Below are 22,954 nucleotides of genomic sequence, written 5' to 3'. Positions count from 1 at the left end.
GACATCTAAAACCTACAACATTACTCCATATCCATTCAAATCTCCTACAACAAATTTGATAGAGAAATTCATAGTTAATAAGTACATGTGGGGAGGGACCTTACATCTTGACATAAATTGCATAATCATTTGTATCTTTTTTCTAAGAATTTAGCACAAGAAACAATACTTGTGTGTGGTGAAAGTGCTCAAAATTGTATTTTATAAGAGTCTATCACTACAATAATTTAGATAAGTGTAATGGACATGAAATATAATTTTAAAATACTTGAATAAAAGAATTTAAAATTGTTGAATTATTACTAATAAAGATTTAGATAATTGTTTTTCATAATAACTAAAATTTATGTTCTTTGAGAAGATTATATCTTGTTACAACAACCATGATCATGGTAAATCTAATGTTGGGAAGGCAAATTTGTCAATTTTTTGCATTATTCTTTAAAGGGTACTAGCTCAATGGAAGAGCACCTACTTTATAAGTAGGAGGATGGTGGTTTGATTCCCCTGTGCCCTAATATGACTAAAATAATGGTTAAATAAACTATCAAATAAACTACCAAATATACTACCATATATACTACAAAATATACTACCATATATAGTACTCAAAAAACTACCAAATACTACCAAATATACTACAAAATATACTACCCAAAAAACTACCAAATATACTACCAAATAAACTACCAAAATTACCAAATAAACTACCATATAAACTACCAAATAATAACAATAAAATACTAAATCAATGACCTAATAAATGATTAAAATAGTTTAGTCATGAATTTGGTTGGGAGATAAATGTCTGGCAAAAAACTACCATTGGTCACATGATCAAAATTGGTCACATATCTACAATTTTGAGTAGTTTATTTAGTAAAATATTGTTTTTTTTGTACTAGTTAGGTTTTTCCCATGGTAATGGTTATGTTATGTGTTCATTGTTATTTTGTATTTCTTGAGATCTTTGTGATACTTAAGTTGAAATTTGCACAGTCCTCGTCTCAAGATTAGCATAGGAAGTGTTTCTACATACCTTTTATTCCTTCCAATTGAATCTCAAATGTATTCACCCCATGAGCTTTGATAAATGAATGACTCCCTTCAAGAATAGTGTCCTTGAGATGACACCAAGAATCTATCAACACCCTTTCCTAGTTCATCTATACAAATGGTGCCAAGGACTTCCCATCCTTATTCTTCATAAGGTATTTGTAGACAGGAGTCAGACCTTAAACTCACTCAAGATTTTCATACTTGCACATGATTAATGAGCAAGTGAGAAGTGAATGGCTTACAACCATTCTGAAAATCCTATCTAGAGTAATTGTTGTATCTAGGCTTGTCACATTTGGGATTTGTGCTACAATTTGGGAAAGGGAAGTTTGAATTCCAAAACCTACATTGGCTATGATTCGTACCACATCAAGTTTTATTACATCTTTCATGACCATGGGAAGACAAGTGAAGTTGCAAAGCTACTTAGAACCAAGTTATTCCTCCTTGTTAAAAATTGGTGAACCACTAGACTCTATTGTTGATTTCTAGTTTAGAATTTGATGCATGTTTTTAGGGTCTTTGGGACTTTTTATAGAAAGAGACAACAATATAAATAGCATAGCATGGAAAAATGTGGGCATCAAATGAAGAGGTTTGGATTGTAAAGTTAATTGATAAGATAGTAGCACTAGAATAGGAGTTCTATATGGATGACCATAGGTGTGTCATTCAAGGGTTTTTTATAATTAAAATAATGTAATACCATTGCTTACATCAAGCACCATGTGATAAAACTGAATAGAGAAACTAACTATGAGAGAGGGATGGATTTTAGTGGATCCCATTTAATAGTGAAGATGCTATTTGGTTATATTTAGTTTAATAGTAGATGATTAAAAAACATTGTCAAATTGATTGGATTTGGAAAAATACATAGCTATATCATGTCATCTCAATAGATCAATATCCTAAGGGTCTTCCTTCCTTTCAAAATCACTTGGTGAAAAATTCATCAAATATTATATTTGACTTACTATGCAAGTAGATGTGCCAAATTGAAAGTTATTATGTTGTAGGCATTCCTGTATATGAAATGCAAGAATTGAGTTTTCAATCTAACAATTCAAAACTAAGGAGAGGCTTGGATGACCATAGAACCATAGAACTCATCTTGATAGTAGAAATCTAAAAACTCTATGCTCTGACTTTTTTTCAACTCATTACTTTGTTATCAATACCATTTAATTATCTATCCCATCCTAGTTCCAACAGCCATGAATTCTATAGGGAGATGTACCATTTAATATAATTTTAATATAGGATATTTTATTCTTAATTCAAATGTATTGTACTCTATTATAGGTGTTCCATCCACCTTGATGACTTGAAAGAGGAATTATTAAAGGAGACCATTGCCAAGAATTGCTTTGGTTTTAGCACTTTGAGTAGGATTTAAATAAAAAATAGAAGCCTAAGAAGTAAAACCTTAAAAATTTGTACAACAACGGTGTACTCTATAGGATTGAGAATAGATTCATCATTTTGTGCTCATGAGATGGTACTTGAATTTGATATTCATGTATTTGTTGCTTAATGAGTAGGAATGTCTATAACACCTAGCTAGGGAACACAAAAGAAATTAACCTAAAGTTCCATTGCGTTTAACAAACATTTTTTTTGAAAGATAAAAACATCAACATATAATATAGTGGCAGCAATAACTCACATACATAAAACCATCATAATTAGATTACATCTCCTAAGGGTTCCATGACATTGAGTCAAATTTATAATTTTATTAATATTAAATCTAACACATAACCAAAATCCACATCATGGAATAATTAAAAGTATGAATCCAATAAATAATATACAATTATAAAAGATGTCACTTGGCATAACCAGATTGCATAATCATCCACTGTACAAGTCACTGTTGGAAATATTCAAGACTAGTTGGTAACTGAGAGGGGAGGGGTGAATTAGTAACCTCAAAGCCTTTTTAACCAATTTAGAACTTAATAGCATGATCCAATTACCATTAATAAATCTAATCTACTACATGCATGAGAAACTAAAAGCATAAAACAATTTGAAAACAATATTTGGTAACCCAGAAACCTTCCAAATAGAAAGTAAAACTAGGGTGGGGATGATACCCACAAAACTTCAATATTTCAGCATAAACTTGGCCTATTACTGCTTACATTTTTCACTTCTGATGATCTACCCTCTTAGGAGCAATTAGGCCTACTAGGTCCACCTTGTTAGAGGTTTTACAAACATACAATGAAGTATGCACTTGGTAAAGAGATTTAAGAAAAGACTGTTAAGTCTACCTTATGAAAGGATTTGAAGTTGATTCACCTATTAGGATGAAATAGTAGATCTCTAACTTACAATTGAATTTCTAATTGAGATCCTTGAAGTATTGATCGCCTTTTTGTAATGGATATGTCTCTACTGCTCCTTTACCGATATGGCCTTACAATACACTCTTAATCTATTGCTTGTTCACATTCACATTCTTGCACACTATTCTTTATGTATATTACATCTTGGATATGATACAATACATTACATATTTACCAATCCAATTTACATAATTATAAAGTCAGCCATTGCACAAGTTAACATCAATATTACAAAGTCTACCCAAATGTAGATACTTTGGTTGTGAAAACTAACTTGGTGAAGTTCTAATACATGACATCCACTGTCATTACTCAGAATCATCATACACTTGGTAGAAGTAGAGGCTCAATCCATACTAATCACTTCAATGTAGTTTCAAACTTGGTATTCATTGGTGACTCAGTAGATATTGTGTAACTTAGTATAAACTACATTCCTTACTTACCATGACTATACTTGGTAGACACTCTTCTCCATTCAACTCAATTAACACTAACTTCACTTGACTTAAGTTGTTAACTCAGTAGAAACTATAAAGCTTGGTGAACACTAAACTGCTTGGTCTAAACTATAGTACTTGGCAAACACTGAACTACTTGGTCTAAAATGTAATACTTGGAAAATGTTGAACTACTTGGTCTAAAATGTAGTACTTGGCAAACACTGAATATAGAATCTGAATAGGTGGTGTCACTAATAAAAAACTTGACATAATGTCACCAATCTCCCCCTTTGGCATTAGTGACAAAAACACTTATCAGCCAAAACTTATGTACAACAAACATAGTGCGATAGTTAGCTTGGTATAGCATGCTAATTTTTGAGATTTTTTAAAATTTGTCTTTGTAACTTTGTTATATCTACTTTTTCTTTGCATGATTCTCCCCCATACAATGTACATATCATGTTAGGCATATTGACATACTAAATGTATCTCCCATTATGGTATCTTTCTCTCTTGGTATATACAAATATCTCTCCCCCTTAATTATATATAAATGTCTCTCCCCTTTTTTGACAATAATGCCAAAGATTTATACACAATCTATTTATATGTAGACACCAAAATGTGAGAGAAAATCAGAATGTACCTAAAGAATAAGAGTTAAGGTCTTATCCCAGTTATCTTGCAAAACTTTGCACGTTTGTAGAGAAACTTGCACTTCTATAGAGAGTTTGATCATGTGATCTACAATTGAGAAATTATTGTCATGGATCAATGTTTTGGAATAGGCAATGTGCTTCTACATTATATCCATGATTGGAAGGATCATATTCTAAATGTTTATGATTGTAGAATGGATCCTTGATTCCTCTCTCAATAATTCTGCTTGCATATCTAATAAGAATCTAATCTTCATATGATGTGTAGAGCTTGAACTGGGGTCAAGTTGCAACTACTTTGCACTAGCCATCAGATCTTCATCAATTTTATTCAATTTTCTCTTTATTTCCTTAGTATATTCAGTAATATCACATAACTTAGCAAAACATGATGTTACATTTGTGCAAGAGTTTTCAAGATTTGTCAAAATTAAAGAAAGCTCTACCTGCTGGATAGCTATTTGCTGAGAAATGTGCTCAAGCACTTTGTTATCAAATTTCTTTTCTACTTTCTCAATTAATTTATCTTGACCACTGGAATCTTCATTGAATTTACTGACTATCTTTTCTAATTATAACAAAATGTTTTGAGAAGTGTCAACTTCAACACCTGTAGCTTCAGTCAAAATGTTCTTTGCATCCTCAATAATCTTATATTTTTTGTCTCTTTCTTCTTTGAGTTTCTTTTGCTTTGCCTTCTTTTGGAGAAGTTGGCCAACTATATGCATTTGATCTATAGAGATATTATCAAAGTCCAATTTGGGAATTTCAATTTCCTCATCTAGATCTATATCTTCATTTATTTCCTTTCCACTAATCAAAAGTCTTGGCTGAATCTTTAGCTCAACTATTTTTGAAGTTAATGTTTTAGACTTCCAAATAGAAACAATATTTGAAGCAGTAGGACTAGCAGTGAAAATTTGTACAATGCCTACTAGTGGAATACTAACTGGAATACTTGCAAAATCCAAAACTGATGTTTTTACCAAACTTTCCAAAACTAAAGTATTTGCAAGTGAAGTACTGACAGAAGTATTTACAATTGAATCACTTATAGGAGTATGCACAACTGAGGTACTTACAGGAGTATTTACAACTAAGGTTGCCAAAACTGAAGAATCCAAAATTGTACTTACTGCTAAGGAGCTTAAAATTTTAGAACATTTTGTATCCATTGTTGAAGCTGGCTTGGTAACTAGAGGATTTTGTATCTTAGTGCATGAAATGGTATACACTTCTATCAATGATATGTTGAGTTGAGAGGTAGCAGGGAGTGATTTGATGTATCAATGGTTGTCACAATCAAATCTGCTAAAGTTGTCTCCAAGCTTGATGATGTTGCAAGTTTTGTTGGAGAGTGAGGAAGTGAGGCTATGATAGCCATAGCTATCTTGACTGAGTTTATCTCTTTTTATTCTTGCTTGGCTTATTCTATAGCTTCTTCCTCTTTTTCTTCTTCATCATCCTTCATTAGCTCCTAATATTCTTCTACATCAATTGTGACAAATTGAGTAGAGTGTTTATCATTTTCTTCATCATTGTCACTATCATCACCATCATCTTTGATTTCAACATAATATTCACTTGGTTTGTGAAGATGGAATACATTTTTCCATAGGTTCATAGCATTCTTCACAACATACTCTATATCTTTCATCAAAACTAGACAAATGTCAAACTTTAAAGTCATTTTGTTCTCATTGTCTTTTAATGCCTTATTTACCTCTACATCAATCAAGTTGGCTACCAATTGTTTCAATGTTTGTGCAAAAATTTCTTTGATATTCTACTTGGTGTTCTCCCATCTAACCTTGACCTTATCTAACAAAACTGTAGGGACTTGTGATGCTAGCTAGTCTGGAGAGAATTTCCATCTACCCAATTTGTCCATGACTAGATCTTCAACTTCTTTATGCTCTACTGGAGTCCTTGTCTCATACTTGAGTGCTTTAAATTTTTTTTATTTTAGCACCTTCTCTTAGTATCTTTAGCCTTTCTTGAAATGTAAGATGAGGTTGGTTGAAGATTACATCATTGCCTTATTTTCCTACTTTTTTCCTAGATCTCCTTATAAATACTATAGTGGATGGCTTTGGTGGCTTGGTGATAATCACCTTGCCTTTCTTCCTTACTAGCTCTTCTTCCTTTTTTAATTCTTCCTCATTTTTTAATTCTTCCACATATTCTCCTTTACCTTCAATTAACATAAGAGGGGTGCTTGTTGTTCTGAATTTTGTTATCCTCCTCTTGCCTTTTTTTTAGCACCTATGGAAGCTTGATTTCAAGTTCAATTCTTTCTTTTTCCTTATCAGTATTTTTCTTGAGTTGAGCTATGGTCATCTCTAGATCTAACTTCTCATTTTCAATAGCTTTGTCAAGTCTGAATATCTCCATTTTCCTTCATCTTTGTTCAAGCTGTCAAAATTTATCCTGAGAACCACAAAGCTCTGATACCAATTGTTGGAAATATTCAAGACTAGCTAGGTTACTGAGAAGGGAGGAGTGAATTAGTAACTTCAAAGCCTTTTTAATAAATTTAGAACTTAATAGCATAATCTAATTACCATTAATAAATCTAATATATTGCATGCATGAGAAACAAAAAGCATAAAACAATTTGAACACAATATTTGGTAACCTAGAAACCTTCCAAATAGAAAGTAAAACTAGGGTGGGGATGATTCCCAACAAAATTCAATATTGCAACATAAAGTTGGTATGTTAAGGCTTACATTGATTTCTTCTAATGATCTGTCCTATTAGGAGCAATTAGGACTGCTAGGTCTGCCTTGTTAGAGGTTTTACAAACATACAATGAAGTATGCACTCAGTAAAGAGATCTAAGAAAAGACTATTAAATCTACCTTGTGAAAGGATTTGAAGCTAATTCACCTATTAGGATGAAATAGTAATCTCTAAATTACAGCTAAATTGTTGATTGAGATCATTGAAGTATTGATCACCTTTATATGATGGATATGTATCTGTTGCTCCTTTACTGATATGGTCATATAATACACTCTTTATCTACTACTTGTTCACATTTGCATTCTTGCACACTATTCTTGATGTATATCATATCCTTGGATATGATACAATACATTACATATATACCAATCCAATTTACATAATTATAAAGTCGGCCATTACACAAGTTAACATCAATATTACAAAGTTGGCCCAAATGTAGATACTCAGGTTTTGAAAATTTACTTGGTGAATTCTAATACATAGCATCCACTTTCATTACTGGACATCATCATGCACTCAGTAGAAGTAGAGGCTCAATCCATACTAATCACTTCAGTATAGTTTCAAACTTGGTATTCACTGGAGACTCGATAGATATTGTGTAACTTGGTATAAAATGCATTCCCTATTTACCACAACTGTACTTGTTAGACATTTTTCTCCATTCAACTCAATTAACATTGGCTTCACTTGACTTAAGTTGTTAACTTAATAGAAATTGTAAAGCTCATCAAACACTGAATCATTTGGTCTGAACTATAGTACTTGGTAAACACTAAACTGCTTGGTCTGAAATGTAGTACTTGGCAAATGCTGAACTACTTGGTTTGAATTGTAGGACTTGGAAAACATTGAATAAGTGTTGTAACTAATAACAAACTTGACTAAATGTATATAGTCACAAGGTATGAAAAGCTTAAAGAATATAAATCATAATTAAAATACATCATCTCGTAAGATCTTTGACAAAACAAGTACAAAATCATAGAATAATACTATCCAACCGAATACAAGATCAAAAAGAAAGTATCATCTGTAAGAGGATATCCAATAATGACATCTAGTTGTTAGAACTCAATGGTATAAGTAAATTCACTACCACCCAACCTCATGGAACCTAAATGGCCCATTCTCACCACACTGAGGAGATAGTTTCAATTCCCATACAAATATCAAACAACAAGTCATAACCAACATCTATGTCAAAGAAACACCTAAAAGAAAACTATCTCAAAGGATTCCAAGACACAAGTATCATCTAAACTTAGAGGAAACAAAGACACGTAGGAAATTTTCTATGTAAGTGGGCAAGTTTCATTGCATGGGACAACTCTAAGATTACCTAAAAGCCTCTCTAGACTCCATCCCCCTAGTGGCTCTATGTGGCACTAGTATCCTTTCATACAAACAAGGAATACTAATGAAGCAAGGTCACAACCAACCATCCTCTCTATTCCCATCCTAGCCTGCACTAACACTCGAGGCATGGGCAAGGAAAAATACTGACTCTTATCAGTTCATTTTAAACCCATTTAAATGAAATGTTATCACTTATTAAAAGAAATTACAATAGGTTACCTAGGCAACCACTTAGGGCTTCAGCCTCCATTGCAATCCACTTCCCAACGTACACATAGATTACCTACCCTAGGCTCATAAAAAGTACAACTCATAAAATCACAATTTTCACCTTAGTCCTTTACAAGTGATTGGAAACCAACTATAGATAAAACATAGTAATCACCTCAGTCCTTTATAAGCAACTAGAAAGCATCTACAACAAATTATAACATTCACCTCAATTTTATGCAAGCAACTAGAAAGTACCAAAAGAAAAATCACAATAATCACCTCAGTCCTATACAAGCAATTGGAAAGAACTAACAAATACTAATCAAAACTCATCATAGAAAACATGTGACACATCACCATGGTTAGGTATAAAAGATCATATACATGACATCATCATAGAACAAAACCCCCAAGCCTCTAGTAAACATCCTAATTGGTTAAAGTACTAAGGCAAACCAGAACCCAACATCAGTAAACCACGTCACATAAAGTTCATACAAAAGTAAATTTCATAATTCATTAGGTTTTGAAAAACATAAAAGTTCAAATTTCAATATGGCTTAAAGTTTTCATTTCATTCTCAGGTATTATAGACTGACAAGGTTTTTTTATTATAACCAGGGTTCACGTTCTCACTTATTCAATTCTTAGATTGACAAGGGACTTCGAGACCAAAAGGACATCAAATACTTAAAAAATTTCAATAGGAAAAATTTTCTCTAAAAAATATAATTCTACAAATAAACTATTAATTAAATTTAAAAGTTATTAACTACTATTGAATTAATTATTATTATTATTAAATTACTACATTCTGCTAGTTGGGAGATCCACTACATTCTTCAAAAGGTGAGGGCATTACTTTCAAATTTTGTAGAATACAAAATTTCACATTGCTTTAGGGAGGCTAACAAGTTAGCTGATTGGCTAGCCAATAGAGGGGTTGCTTTGGATAAAGGGTCGATCGATTGGGATTCAACATTATTAGTCTCATCATTTAGCATCTGACAGATTGTTAGGGGGTTTCAGGTTACTCACTCAGTAATTTGGTTTTGAATATGATCCTAATTTATTTTTTGGGCAGATTATGGTTGTATCTGATTGAAAATATATTGTTCATTTGATTGTGAAGGGAGGTTTTCTTCACTGCTTCTTTCCTTTGGAGCCTCCTAAAGTAGTTTATAATAAAATATAATAGTTTTGTCCATTTTTATCAAAAAATAAAATTGTTAAATTACTAATAAAATAATATATAAATATATTATTAACTAATAACAATAATCATTAAATTTAACAATATACTAATTATTAACAACAATAATAATAATGTTAATATTAATATTAATATTACTAACATTTAATACTATTAATATTATTAATAATGATATAACATTAAAAAACTAAAAATATAACATATAAACCACAAGTAACATATGTGTTTCAAATGCATTCCCCAAAAAGGGGAGGTCACTAGTCGGTCGGTTGCCTGGAGTAGCCATTGTTTTGGCAATGTTGACTGCCTCAACAACAACCACAGCTTTGCCAGTGTTCACTGCCATCGCAACCAAGCTACCTTGGTAGTCATGAGGGGGGAGGCCATGGCCCCTCCTCACTTTATTTTTATTTCTTTTCCAAACCCTACCTGTATCAAAATACAATTCTCTTATAATTTACAAAATGAAGGTTTCTAATTCTTAATTCATATACAAATTATTTCGAAATGAAGAACAACGAAATTTGCAACAAGGGTTTCAACCCAATTGAAATTTTGAAAATAGATCCACGAAAAACACAAAAAAGACAAATAAATCAAAGAATGAAAACTATTACGCAAAACACACAAGATCCTACCTAGATCTGATGCTAAAATAACAAATGCATGGAGCTTACAAGCGATTTCCCCTTCTTTCAAAAACCCTCTCCTCAGAAATTGGCCCCTCCAAATCCCAGTATGAAGAAATGAGCTCTAATTCTTTAATAAAGAGTTTTCCCAAATTAGGGTTTCAATTTTGCAATCACACGAAAACCTTTTTCCTTTTAATATTTTTATTATTTAAATTTCATGTGTAAGCTTTTTGCAATTTAATTAAAATAGCTTTATTAAATCAATTCCTTTCTCTCTTTTATTAAACCACAAGATGTCTTTAATAATATATTTATTAATTTAACCAATAATATTATTTAGAGTTTATTATTAAAATGAAACTCCTAAATAAATTATTATTAAATTAAATAAACATAAATATACCAAAAATAGAACTTTAAATAAATCTTTTAAATTTAATTCTTTTATTTAGTTAATTTGTCAATTAATTATATATAATTAAGTGTTGATTTTTCCTTATAATTTTTTTATTAAATTATCCTTTAATTTGATATAATTATAATTGAAAATCAAAATAGACCCACAAGACTAAATACGACAACTCAACTGAAGACAAAGAAGATAATCAAACTCCAAGGTCAAAATGGTGAATTCGCATCACTTGACGAATTTGGAAGATAAACAACTCAAATACTTGTACTAATTTCTAAGAAAATTCACTTATGTTAGGATTTGGATCAAGAAATATCTCCCCTCTTTTACCATTAAGATATTGTGATAGGGCACACTCATCCTGGCAATTTAGGGAAGTTGATGCTCGGTACTTGCAATCTACATAAAATTTGAGCATGTAAATATACATATAATATAAACTAAACAAGCAATGGTGGGGAGTGGTGCATCATGTAGATCTTGACTAGCAAGTGACTACGACTCTATCCCTCAACCACATCAGAAATGTCAAACATAAAGTAAAGCATACAAGTACACCATACACATGCAAGTATGGGGTAAGTAACCATAGAACTACATATATAAATCAACTAACTATGAAATAACATTTAATCAAATCCGGTAACCAAGTATCGATGATCATAAAATTGGCCTAAAAGAATTCTATAGAACAACTTGAAAAGTAAACTAGGGGTAGGTATTACAATGTCATACCTTACAGTTTATTATAGGGAAGGTCTAGAGACTCTATTTTCTCTAGCACTCCCATCTAGCATAACTAGTTGTTATGTTCTAATGATGTTCTAATGATAGAGATTCCATTTTCAATAGGGAGACTATACCAACTCAAATCATTGCACCTAAATGACAAGAAGCAAAAGGGGTTAAATTAGCCAGAGAATCTATCAAACTTCTCTAGAGATTTTGATGTTGTAAATAATTCTTCATCTAGAGGAATTCCCAACTAGATATCAAAACTCTCCTAGTTGAGGATACTCATATTGAGGAAAAAACAACTCTACAAGTTGTATTCCACCTCACTTGAGAAATCTCATCTATCTTTATGTTTTAGATTCATCACAAAACAATATGACTAGATTCATTCCAACTAAGATGGAGAAATTAGCAATAAGAATGGTTCAAGTCAGAAGCTCAACAGTACAATACATGAATATGCAACAACTGTAGTTTTAATGTTATCACCACATATATGCATATCACAATAGAATTAATAGTTGTACAGTGAAAGTAATGATACATACAATAAATATCGCGACATATCTTAGGTTGGCACAAGTTCTTAGCCAAAGTATTCCCCAACAATGAAAATGAATACACAAAATGAAAAAAAAAATCTACATCACTAAAATTGTTGTATTGTTTGGAAACCATTATTGATTATACTAACTTTTCTTATGCATCAAAGGCACTAGATTCACACTAATCTAGAATTTTTTTCTTGTATATATTTATTTGTGCTCCTAGAATCAATATTGAGATGTCGATACTAGAAAAAAAAAATTATCTAGAGTTTCCCCCAGCAATCAAAATGTATCCTCAAGAAATGCCAATGAAAAATGAATAGGGAAATATTTTTTTTCAACATCTCTAATATCGACATATTGTTTAGAAATCTTTGTTGATTATAATGAATCTTCTTATGCATCAAAGATATTAGATTCAAACTAAGATATTAGTTTCAAACTAGCCTAGAACTGCTATATTTGGTTAAAACTAAATTTTATAGCTCATCGTATTTTTCCAAAACTCTATGATGGCTACTGAGCCATCTCTAATGTCCCCACATATCTCATTGTTGGTATTGTGGTGATGGCTAGATCTCTTTCATGTTTCATTTGTAATATGTGTTTTCTTCCAATTTGTGTAAATGGTAAAGTTGGTCTTTACTAAGGCCACCCTTAAACATCACATACTAAGCTTGGACTACTTAGGTGTGATGTGGGCCCTTCTTTTCGTTGGCATTCAGTCATGTCTGTTTGTTGATAGAAAATAATCTTTCATTACTATTGTGGGTCCCCCAAATCCATCTTCTTCCATATTCTTCACCATTACCTTTGGTAGTTTCTATCAACATTTATCCCACCTAAAGTTTTGTTAAATGCCATGGTTGCAGCATTTGTTGAAATTGAATTTTTTTCGACTCCACATTGATCCTCTCGTGTGCCCAAAAGAAGCACTTTGGAACATGGTTTAGATAGGATAAATTATAATTTTTAATTAAAATGATTCTCCTTTTGTCCTAATGGAATATTAGTGATAGGAAAATTATAATTTATAATTTATAGAATTTAAGAATATTTTAGTTTAGAGATTTTAAAATTTAAATGAATTTGTTTAATATGAAAAAGTTAAAAATACCAAATATTTAAAAAAATGGATTGTAATTTTTATTTTAAATTTTGTATGCTTTTTTTTTTAGTTTTCTTTATATAATTGATTTTATTAATGAGGATAGAAGTAATGTATTATAATTTAATTTTAAATGTAGTAGATAAATTGTTATAATTAAAAAATAATATACATATTATAATATTGTTACTACATTTGCAAGTATTGAATTATGATGTAATGTGAAAAAATAATATTATTTTATAATATATAGTGTAAAAAAACAATATGACAAAATTACAATAATAATTTAATTAATGATTTCTAAAAAATATATATTGAAATTCATATTCACATTAGATCAAACAATGTAAATGACAATTTAGAAATAATCAATATAATTAAAACTTATTTTATCGTTATGTGACAATTGCATACACATCCTTTATCTCAAAAGTCATTTAAACATCTTTTAGCTACTTTATTTCAAATATATATATATGTTCTTTTCTTTTCTCTAAAGAAGGAAATGTGGTCAAATATTTTATTTTCTTGTAGATAGTCAACACAAAATAAAAAATATTTCATATTAATTTGATTTCATCTAAAATTAATTCTTTGTCCTTAAATAGTCAATCATATGACAAAGTTGAAGAATTGCTCAAAGAATATTGGACAAAAAATAAATAGTCTCAATTAAAATCAACAAATTATTTATCTTTAATTTTTTTCACTAAATTACAAAATCTCACTTTGCAACTATATTTGGTGAATAAGCAATTCACATGGACTTTTAAATTTGAATGTCATATAAGCTCAACTTTTATCTCGCATAGATTCAATAATAAATTTTTTAAAAATGTATATATAAATGAGTCACATTCATCAAGGTCTACATTGTTGGAAACTATTATCCATATAGATCACAAACCCCTTCAATTTTTGCAAACACAAGGAAAATTATAGAATGATAGACAACAAAGATGGTTAGCCTATCTTCAATAGTTTCATCTCAACATTCTCCATAAGAAGGGAAGCACCAATAAGGTAGTAGATTGCTTGATCAGGCCCCCAATTGCATGAGTAAGTATGGTGTTAGAATCATGTGGGCATGAAATTGAAAATTGGACTCACTTGTATGAACATGATAATGAATTTTCTGATGTATATACTCAGATTGTAAAAGGTAAACATGGGAATGATTTTTATTTGCAAGACAGAATGTTTTTCCAGATTGGCCAAATCTGTGTACTTGAGGCAGAATGCAAGAAATTAATATGGGAAGCTCACTACAACAAGGTTGCGGGACATTTTGGAATAGGTAAAAATACTGCTATACTTCAAAGATATTTTTATTGGCCAAAAATGAAAAATGATGTGATTGCATACATTCAAGCATATACAACATGTTTCATTGCAAAGCTTGCAAATCGTAAGTATGGTTTATATCTATCACTTCCCATTCTAGAGAAGCCTTGGTATTTAATTTTTGTAGATTTCATGTCTGGCCTTCCTACCACTAAACACGAGCATGATTGTGTATATGTTGTTGTAGATAGATTTTCAAAAATCACAATCTTGGTAGCCTGTAGAAAGAAAATTTCTACAGAAGACATTGCAAAGCTCTTCTTTGAGCATGTTTGGGTTCATTTTGGGTTACCAAGCAGTATTATTTCAAATAGGGATAGTTAGTTTCTAAGTAGATTATGGTCTTCATTATGGGAAATGATGGACACAAAACTAACAAAGTCCATTGCATTCCATCTTTAGAAAAATGGTCAAACTTAGGTTGTCAATTGCATGATCATTCAAATATTGGGTATGTATTACTCAAAACATCCTCGTACATCAAGTGAAAGTCTTCCCTTTGTACAACATAGCTACAATAGGTCAATTCATAGTTCAACTGGTCATAGCCCCTTTGAAGTGTGTCTTGGATATCATCCATTGGCACCAATAAATATTTCTATCCCAGCTATATAGCTTGATTTGACCCCATGCTTGGATAAAGAGAAGGAAAAAGAAATGAAGTTCATTGATAGAATCCACCATTTGCAACAATAGGTTCATGAGATTTTGGAGCAGACCAATAAGAAGTATAAATAGAGGCATGATGAGCATCGAACTCCTCATGATTTTTAGATTGGGGATAAGGTATGGTTGCATTTTCAGAAGGAGAGATTGTAAGGACCTCACAGAAAGTTTCATCCCCTTCATTATGGTCCATACAAGATTATCAAACAAGTTGGTGAAAATGTATTTGAACTTAATTTTCCACCATTCTTGGGTATTCACCCAATTTTCAATGTTGAATTGTTGAAGCCTTATTTTCCTCCATTATTAGACATTCCAAATGTTGTTGAGGAGATCAACCATATATAATTAAATCAAGAAGTGGATAATCCACTCCAAACTAATCAAGATGTGGAGAAGTCTATGAAGAACTTGAAGAACCAAACTATTTACTTGTATCATGTGGTGAAAGTAGGTCAATTTCTTCATCAGGGGAAGTAGGTGAATGAATTCATGTTCATTTTCCACACCTACTATAGAGTGTGGATGCAATGGGGCACATTGCCTCTCAAGGGGGGAGGAATGATCAAAACATGATCCATGATGATCTAGAGGAGGCAAACAAAAGAAGAAATGGGAATATACAAAAAATCTTTTTTTTCAAGTATTTTCTATATTTTTGTATTTTACATTTTCAAAGGCCTTTGGAGCATTTCTGGCCCTGAAAGCCTTCAAGGGTCATGTATCTTGAAATTTGGAGATAAAAAATTTTATTACCTTTCCAATGATGTAAGTGATGTACCTTTTTTTAGCTATGTGCTGAAAGTTATGACTTTTACAAGTAGACATAAAATTTGAAATAGTTTTTAAATAGTTTTCATAATTTTAATATTTTATTATGTAATCCCAGGCCAACGACCCACTCACCCTACCTCCCCCACCCACTGCCATCTTTTCACTCCATCCTTAGTTGGAGAGGTTATTAGACTCATGAGATGTAGTAGATCCATCAACAAAGATGACTTCCAAGCAGAGCTTTTTAAGCTCAATATTCTGATTTTGTGCCCTATTCTCCTAGTGCTCTTCAATATGGTGGTGTGTACTAGTTTCCCTCCTTCATGGTCAAGGCATGTGATTTACCTGATTCACAAATTTGGGTTGACTTTGAACCCCAGTGACTATAGGACTATCATGATTGGGCACACCTTTGCCAAGCTTTATGCCATAGTTTTGATCATTATTCTTACTAGATAGCTTGACAAGTGACAATTTCATGCTAGAGGTCAAGCGAGGTTTTGTACAGATTATGAGACTATGGATCACATCTTCACCTTGTGGGCTATCATAGAGGAGGCCTGACATTGTACTGTGAAAGTCTACTATTGTTTCATAGACTTTCGCAAGGCCTTTGACTCAGTACCTCAGGAGGATCTCTATCAGAGACTCAAAGATATTGGTACTCCAAATATTCTAGTGATAGGGATGATGAGACTCTATGAGATAGTGGCTGGCAGAGTGAGGACTCCAGAGGGACTTTCATATCTGATTCATAGTACCATTGAGGTGAAGTAGGGCTGCCCATTCTCCCCTATGTTATTCAGTATCTATATTGATCAACTCGAAGCCTTCCTCGATGAGGCTTCACTCCCTAAGGATGGTTGTTACTTGTACCAGGTTTTGATCTCCACTCTGCTATTTATAGATGATGTGGCCTTTTTGGCCTCCTCTCTTGAGGGGCTCTAGAGGCTTCTTGATAGTCTTACCTCATTTTGTGACCAGCGCTAGCTAGTGGTGAACTTGGGTAAAACTTGGGTCATGGTCTTCAATTTTCTAAAGATGTCACATCTTCACTTCAGCTTCCAGGGTCAGTAAATTAAGATTGTCTCCACATACACTTATCTTGGGGTCAAGTTCTATAGACCTTAGTTTAGGATGAGACTGGACCCCCTTCCTAGAGTGGCCAAGGGCATGGGCTCCCTTGCCCTTTTAGAGAGAAAGTGCTTTCGACACCACTTCTAGGGCACTGTGTCCAAGTTATCTCTCTTGAACTCTCTGGTTAGACCCACAATTCTTCATGGTGTAGTTGTTTGGGGACTGTCTCTTCTTGATTCTAATTGAATATTGATCAAGCAGGTGCAAACCCTTCCGTTTCCATGATTACACTCCACAGAGTATTGTTTTGGTTGAGTTTGCGGCCCACCCTTTTCAACTCAGCGCCATTTTTTACTTGATTTGGTTCATTCACCACCTCAAAGGTGAAATGGATACTCGTACTTTGCTTACTATTCATCTGTGGATATTTCCAACTTGGCAGGGATGACTAAGGCTCGTTCTTGGTATACTCAAGCCACTATCTTACTGAGCTTGATTGGGATTGACATCAATCATCTTTCACCATACCAATTATCCTTGGATGTTCCTACCCATCTCCTCCCTTCTCAATAGGAGTTGAATGAACATGTCAAACTTGACATTTATAGGCAATACATCTCCATGACTTGGATCAGCCCTCCTAGTGGTTTAAGCCCTAGGATGGCCTTATACTCTCAACACTTTCTAGCGATCCACGATGGTATTATTGTTCATCCCTCTTACTTGAGTTGATGTTGGAGCCATGTCCTTCGCATTGCCCTAGGGTCTTTTAGTGTTGGATCTCATCGACTTCATTGCCAGACAGACCACCACCTAACTAGAGAGGAACATGTGTGCCACCTGTGCACCATATTAAAGATTGAGATTCAGACTCACGTCATCTTTAGGTGCCCCATCTATTATGAGAAAATAGGTAGGTTTCACTACCTATTAAGAGATTGTAGATATCTTTCAAGATTTTTTAGTTATTCTGACTAGCGGTGCATAGTGCTCTACCTCAAGGAGGCCTCCCAACTTAGAGACCATACTTTGTAGATCTTGTTTCCTCAGAGCTAGACCTTGGATCAGCTCATCACTAACTTTTTCCTTCCATGTCCACCACCAGATTAGTTATACCTTTCCTTGGGTTCCTTAGATGGTGACACCCTATCCCCACTACTACACAAAGACATCGACAAAGCCAGGCCCTGACCCTTGCTCGTCCTAGGCCTTATCCTTCTGTGTAGGATTTCTTTATACCTAGAAAGGATTGTTGATCCTTCTCTCTTCTTGTTGTTTCCCCCTTTTTCTTGTTTTTTCCCTGGACACCTTTTTGGTGCTCCCGATGTGTTATTCTTTTCTGTACTGTTGTATCTTTCAATCCCATAGACCCTAGTTAGTCTCTTGTTGGACATTAATATCATTATCTTATCTTATCTATGTGAACTATTAATTTCTTTTTGAAGGGAATTCAGTGGCCCTTCATATTCATCAAACATTGTATAAACTTGAGTTTTGAATGAAATGAACCACTTTTGGCTTTCATTATCTGTTGTATTGAAATTGTGTTATTCACATTAGAATTAAACCATACTGCATGTATCAGACCAAGTGTTGTAATTTGAAATCATAATTCAAATCATTTTTAGAACTTCACTACTCTGGAGTCTTGTTTAAAATCTTATTTACATAAAATAAAATTTAACGATTTAAATATTTATGTATTTATTAAAATAAAAATGTTTGTAATGACTTTGTATGATAATGTTTAAATATATTTTTTGTCATTTATTTGAAAGATTATGATATAGCTTTAACTTAATAACTACAAAATATCTCAAACCATCTATCTAAATGAAACCTACAAAAAATTTAATATATGATTTATAATTTGTTCAAATTACAAATTTTTTTAATTGCTCTTGTAATGAAATGAAAGGAAATTTAGAATTATTTCATCTGATTATTGCAATTTACATTAAAAACACCTACATTATCTAGATTTTTTTTTCTTAAACAAATTTAATAAACCCATTGAAATCATTAATAATCCTTTAAATGTTTGTAAAAGGAACATCTATTTTTGAAGAAATTTTATATTAAAGGAGCTCGCACCTTAAGATGTTTTTTCAAAGAATGCCTATTTTTAGATAACTCCATATTATACCATGAGCATGAGTTAACTCAATGAAGAGGGCATGTGCAAAATGGTAATTTAAAAAAACTAGCACTCCAAAAATATGGACATTGCCAATGGGCCCTTGGTCTACTAGTGAAGGGGTTGCCTCGTAGGTTTGAACCCTCCATAAAATAAAATAAAAAAATATAGACATTCCAAGTCAGGACATTTCCCTTTTCTTTAATATGGTTTCTCATTCTCAATTCAAGTCAATCTTTTGTAGAAAATTCAAATAAAACAATTCACATTAATTCCCTAATTCTCCACAAATATCAGATGATTTGATCATCACAAATTCACAATTCCATTTCACTATTACAAAGTAAATACACCTTTGTCAACACTATTTGCGAGCATTCCAATTAGTTTTGAAATTCAAAACATAAACTAATTATAGTCAAAATGATTCTACACCTATTTTATTGATCTCATAAATACAGAGAAAAGTGCAATATTTAACAGTGATGTACATGTGGGCAGGAGGGCGCCATTCAATTTTCTACATTTTTTTCAAGTCTTGAAGCAAAAAGAGAGAAACCTGGCTCTCTCATTAAGCCACCTTCTTTGCCTTCTTGGCAAGCGGAGACTTGCCACCAAGCTTGGACTTTGTAGGAGTCTTCTTTTCCTTTTACTAGCTTTGTCACACCAAGTCCATTTGGAGGAGTCGACCTCTTCATGACAAGCTTTGCAGCCTTTCCAATAGCAGTAGGGACCCTTGCTACCTTTTTACTAGTTTTTTCAGCCGCTGACTTTGCCAGCTTAGAGGTAGATCTAGCCTTTGAGGTAGTTTTCACCCTAGGCTTTGCAGTTTTCTTTATGATCTTCTTTCTTGCTTTCCACCTTCTTACCATTCTCAAAAAGCTTGAAAGAGCCCTTTACCTTGATAATTATTGCACTAACGACCACCCTCTTGATCTAAACAACTATTTCAACAAATGTTGCAACCATGTCATTTAGTGTATTGAACTGTTGTGTTGGTCACCCCTACCAGCTAAAAAGAAATTCCTTCTACAATCAGAAATCTATTTGATTATGTGTTATATGAGTGGGAGAAAAGATTTTGAAAAACAAAACTTTGGGCAGGATCAATGTTAATGGAAACTACCAACAATAATGACAAAGAAGATGGATTTGGAGGACCCATAACAATCACGACAATATTCATCGAAGATTATTTTCTATAAAGAAATAGACATGACTGAATGCCAGAAAAAAAGAATTAGCCCACATCACACCTAAGCAGTCAAAGCTTAGTGTGTGATGTTTAAGCCACAGGCTTTACTAATTCTTATTGTTATTCTTTTCTTACAAGGAGGATCATATTTGCATCTCTATAGAAGACACTCATGGGAGATCTAAGAAGACATGTGGACTAGTTGTTCATAGAGCTCTTGCTTATGCTACGAATGATTAATTGTCTAGAGTGCTAGGCAAATAGATAGAATATTATTTGAATGACCCTACAAATGAAGACAAAATTTATCGTATTAGGGGAGAGATATTCAAGTTTGTGCACCCTTCCTTCTTTCTTAGTTTTTTCATCACAATCCATCCAACCTAATCTTTAACACTTTTCTCATTGATATTTTTCAATTGGTGGCAACAAGATTTCATCTTCTATTCTAAAGTTTGTGCACCATTCATTTTTATTTTTATTTTCATCACAATCCATTCAGCCTGATTTTTAACACTTTTCTCATTGATATTTTTCAATTGGTGGCAACAAAATTTCATCTTCTATTTTAAATTTTGTGCACCATTCGTATTTTTTTCTGTTTCCATCACAATCCATTCAGCCTTATTTTTAACACTTTTCTCATTGATATTTTTCAATTGGTGGCAACAAGATTTCATCTTCTATTCTATAGTTTGTGCACCATTCGTATTTGTTTTTAGTTTTTTTCATTACAATCCATTCAGCCTAATTTTTAACAATTTTCTCATTGATATTTTCCATTTAGTGATAACAAGATTTTGTCTTATAGTCTAAAATCTACAGTTAATAGGTAACCAAAATTTTGAAGAAGTTATATTTGAAGCCTTTTATATTGAAAATTATTGCGACATCTAATTTTATGAAAGTTTTATATCATGAGCTTCATGTTGGACCCATTTGAATTTTTCAATATTATAAACCTTTTTTTTGGACGTAATTTTTCCTTCTAAAAGTGTATTTTTATTATATACTAATTATAGAATAACCTCAAGATAGAGTTTGAAAAATGTGACAACATGATGTCAAAATTGTGATGGAATTCTCAAGATGCTTTTGAAAATCTTAATGAGTCATATATTGATATTATTCCTCCCTTTAAACAATTTTAGATTTTTTACGAGGTGTTATGGGGAACATTTAAATCATTTAGCTGAAAATAGAATAAATAATTAATATCTTATAACTTCCTATTAGAAAGTTACACCCATTTATTAAATTTTTCAACTTTTTTTTTGATGAATAGTCCCTTTCTGTTAATTAATTAATAAACTAGTTACAAATTCACAAAAACAAGTGTTAGGGGATACAAGATCACCCCACAAGAGTTCACACAATTGAAGCTGGAATCAACAACTATTCATCAAAAAAAACATATAAGTAGTTCCCTTAGGCCGCTAGAGCAGTGCTAGTCAAAGGGGGTGGATAATCATGATCATTATAACTCCCAAAATCCTTATGATTGGAAGGAGGACTAGGACCAATCCAAAAATCAACAATGTCATCATCAATAAATTTGTCTTTGTCTTTCTCCTCCACTTGTGGTGGAGAAATAGCGAGATCTAGATGGGGAAAGACCACTTGGAGCTAGGAGGAGAAATAGGAGGGGGAACCACATGAACCTAGGACTAGTGTGAGCTATGTCAAGGTAGAGAAGTTGAGTGGCATCACCGACCAACATCGCCAACACTAAGAGAGTGATGCAGGGAGCATACAAGCATGGTGTATGTGAGCAATGAGCTAAAGAACTATGACCCTCAAGATAGCCCCAAGGTGGAGTGTGGTTAGATGAGGAGTTAGGAGGAACTCTAGCAAGTGTGCAACGTGAATTACCCCAATGACTAAGAAATTCCTAAAGGTGGGCCACCTCCAACACCACCTTGTTGGCTTGGACCTAAATCTACAACATGACATTATTACAAATGCATGCTTTAGTGTACATAGAAACATTGATATCAAGAAAGTTGTGAGTGAAAATAATAGCAATCTTATCCTTCCACAAAGTAAACAAAATCTCCATACTAAAAGTATGCCAGATCTAGGAAAATTTCCTAGGAACCTTGGGGGAATCATTGAGCATAATCATGTGCCAAGAAAAGGGTTCTAGCCTAAAGGGCTTGAAAAAAATCATGTATCCATTGACAATAATTTTGAGCATGCCTATAGAAACAAAAAAATATGCAAAAATAACTCAAGATTCCTACAAAAGGGACACCGAGGATCTAGA

At 32.6% G+C, this 22,954-nt stretch overlaps 1 pseudogene; it reads right to left on the bottom strand.

Moving 5' to 3' along the window:
* LOC149531270 (caffeic acid 3-O-methyltransferase-like) overlaps positions 1-20,365 on the bottom strand; it is a 118,519-nt pseudogene extending 98,154 nt beyond the window's left edge.
* Positions 20,366-22,954: the final 2,589 nt, after the last annotated feature.

The sequence above is a fragment of the Cupressus sempervirens genome, chromosome 11 (assembly GCF_028749045.1).
Source record: "Cupressus sempervirens isolate cs-2001-9-10 chromosome 11, ASM2874904v1, whole genome shotgun sequence".
In the NCBI taxonomy this organism is placed as follows: domain Eukaryota; kingdom Viridiplantae; phylum Streptophyta; class Pinopsida; order Cupressales; family Cupressaceae; genus Cupressus; species Cupressus sempervirens.
The sequence above is the reverse complement of the archived record's forward strand: the minus strand, read 5'-3'. Positions and strand labels throughout refer to the sequence as shown.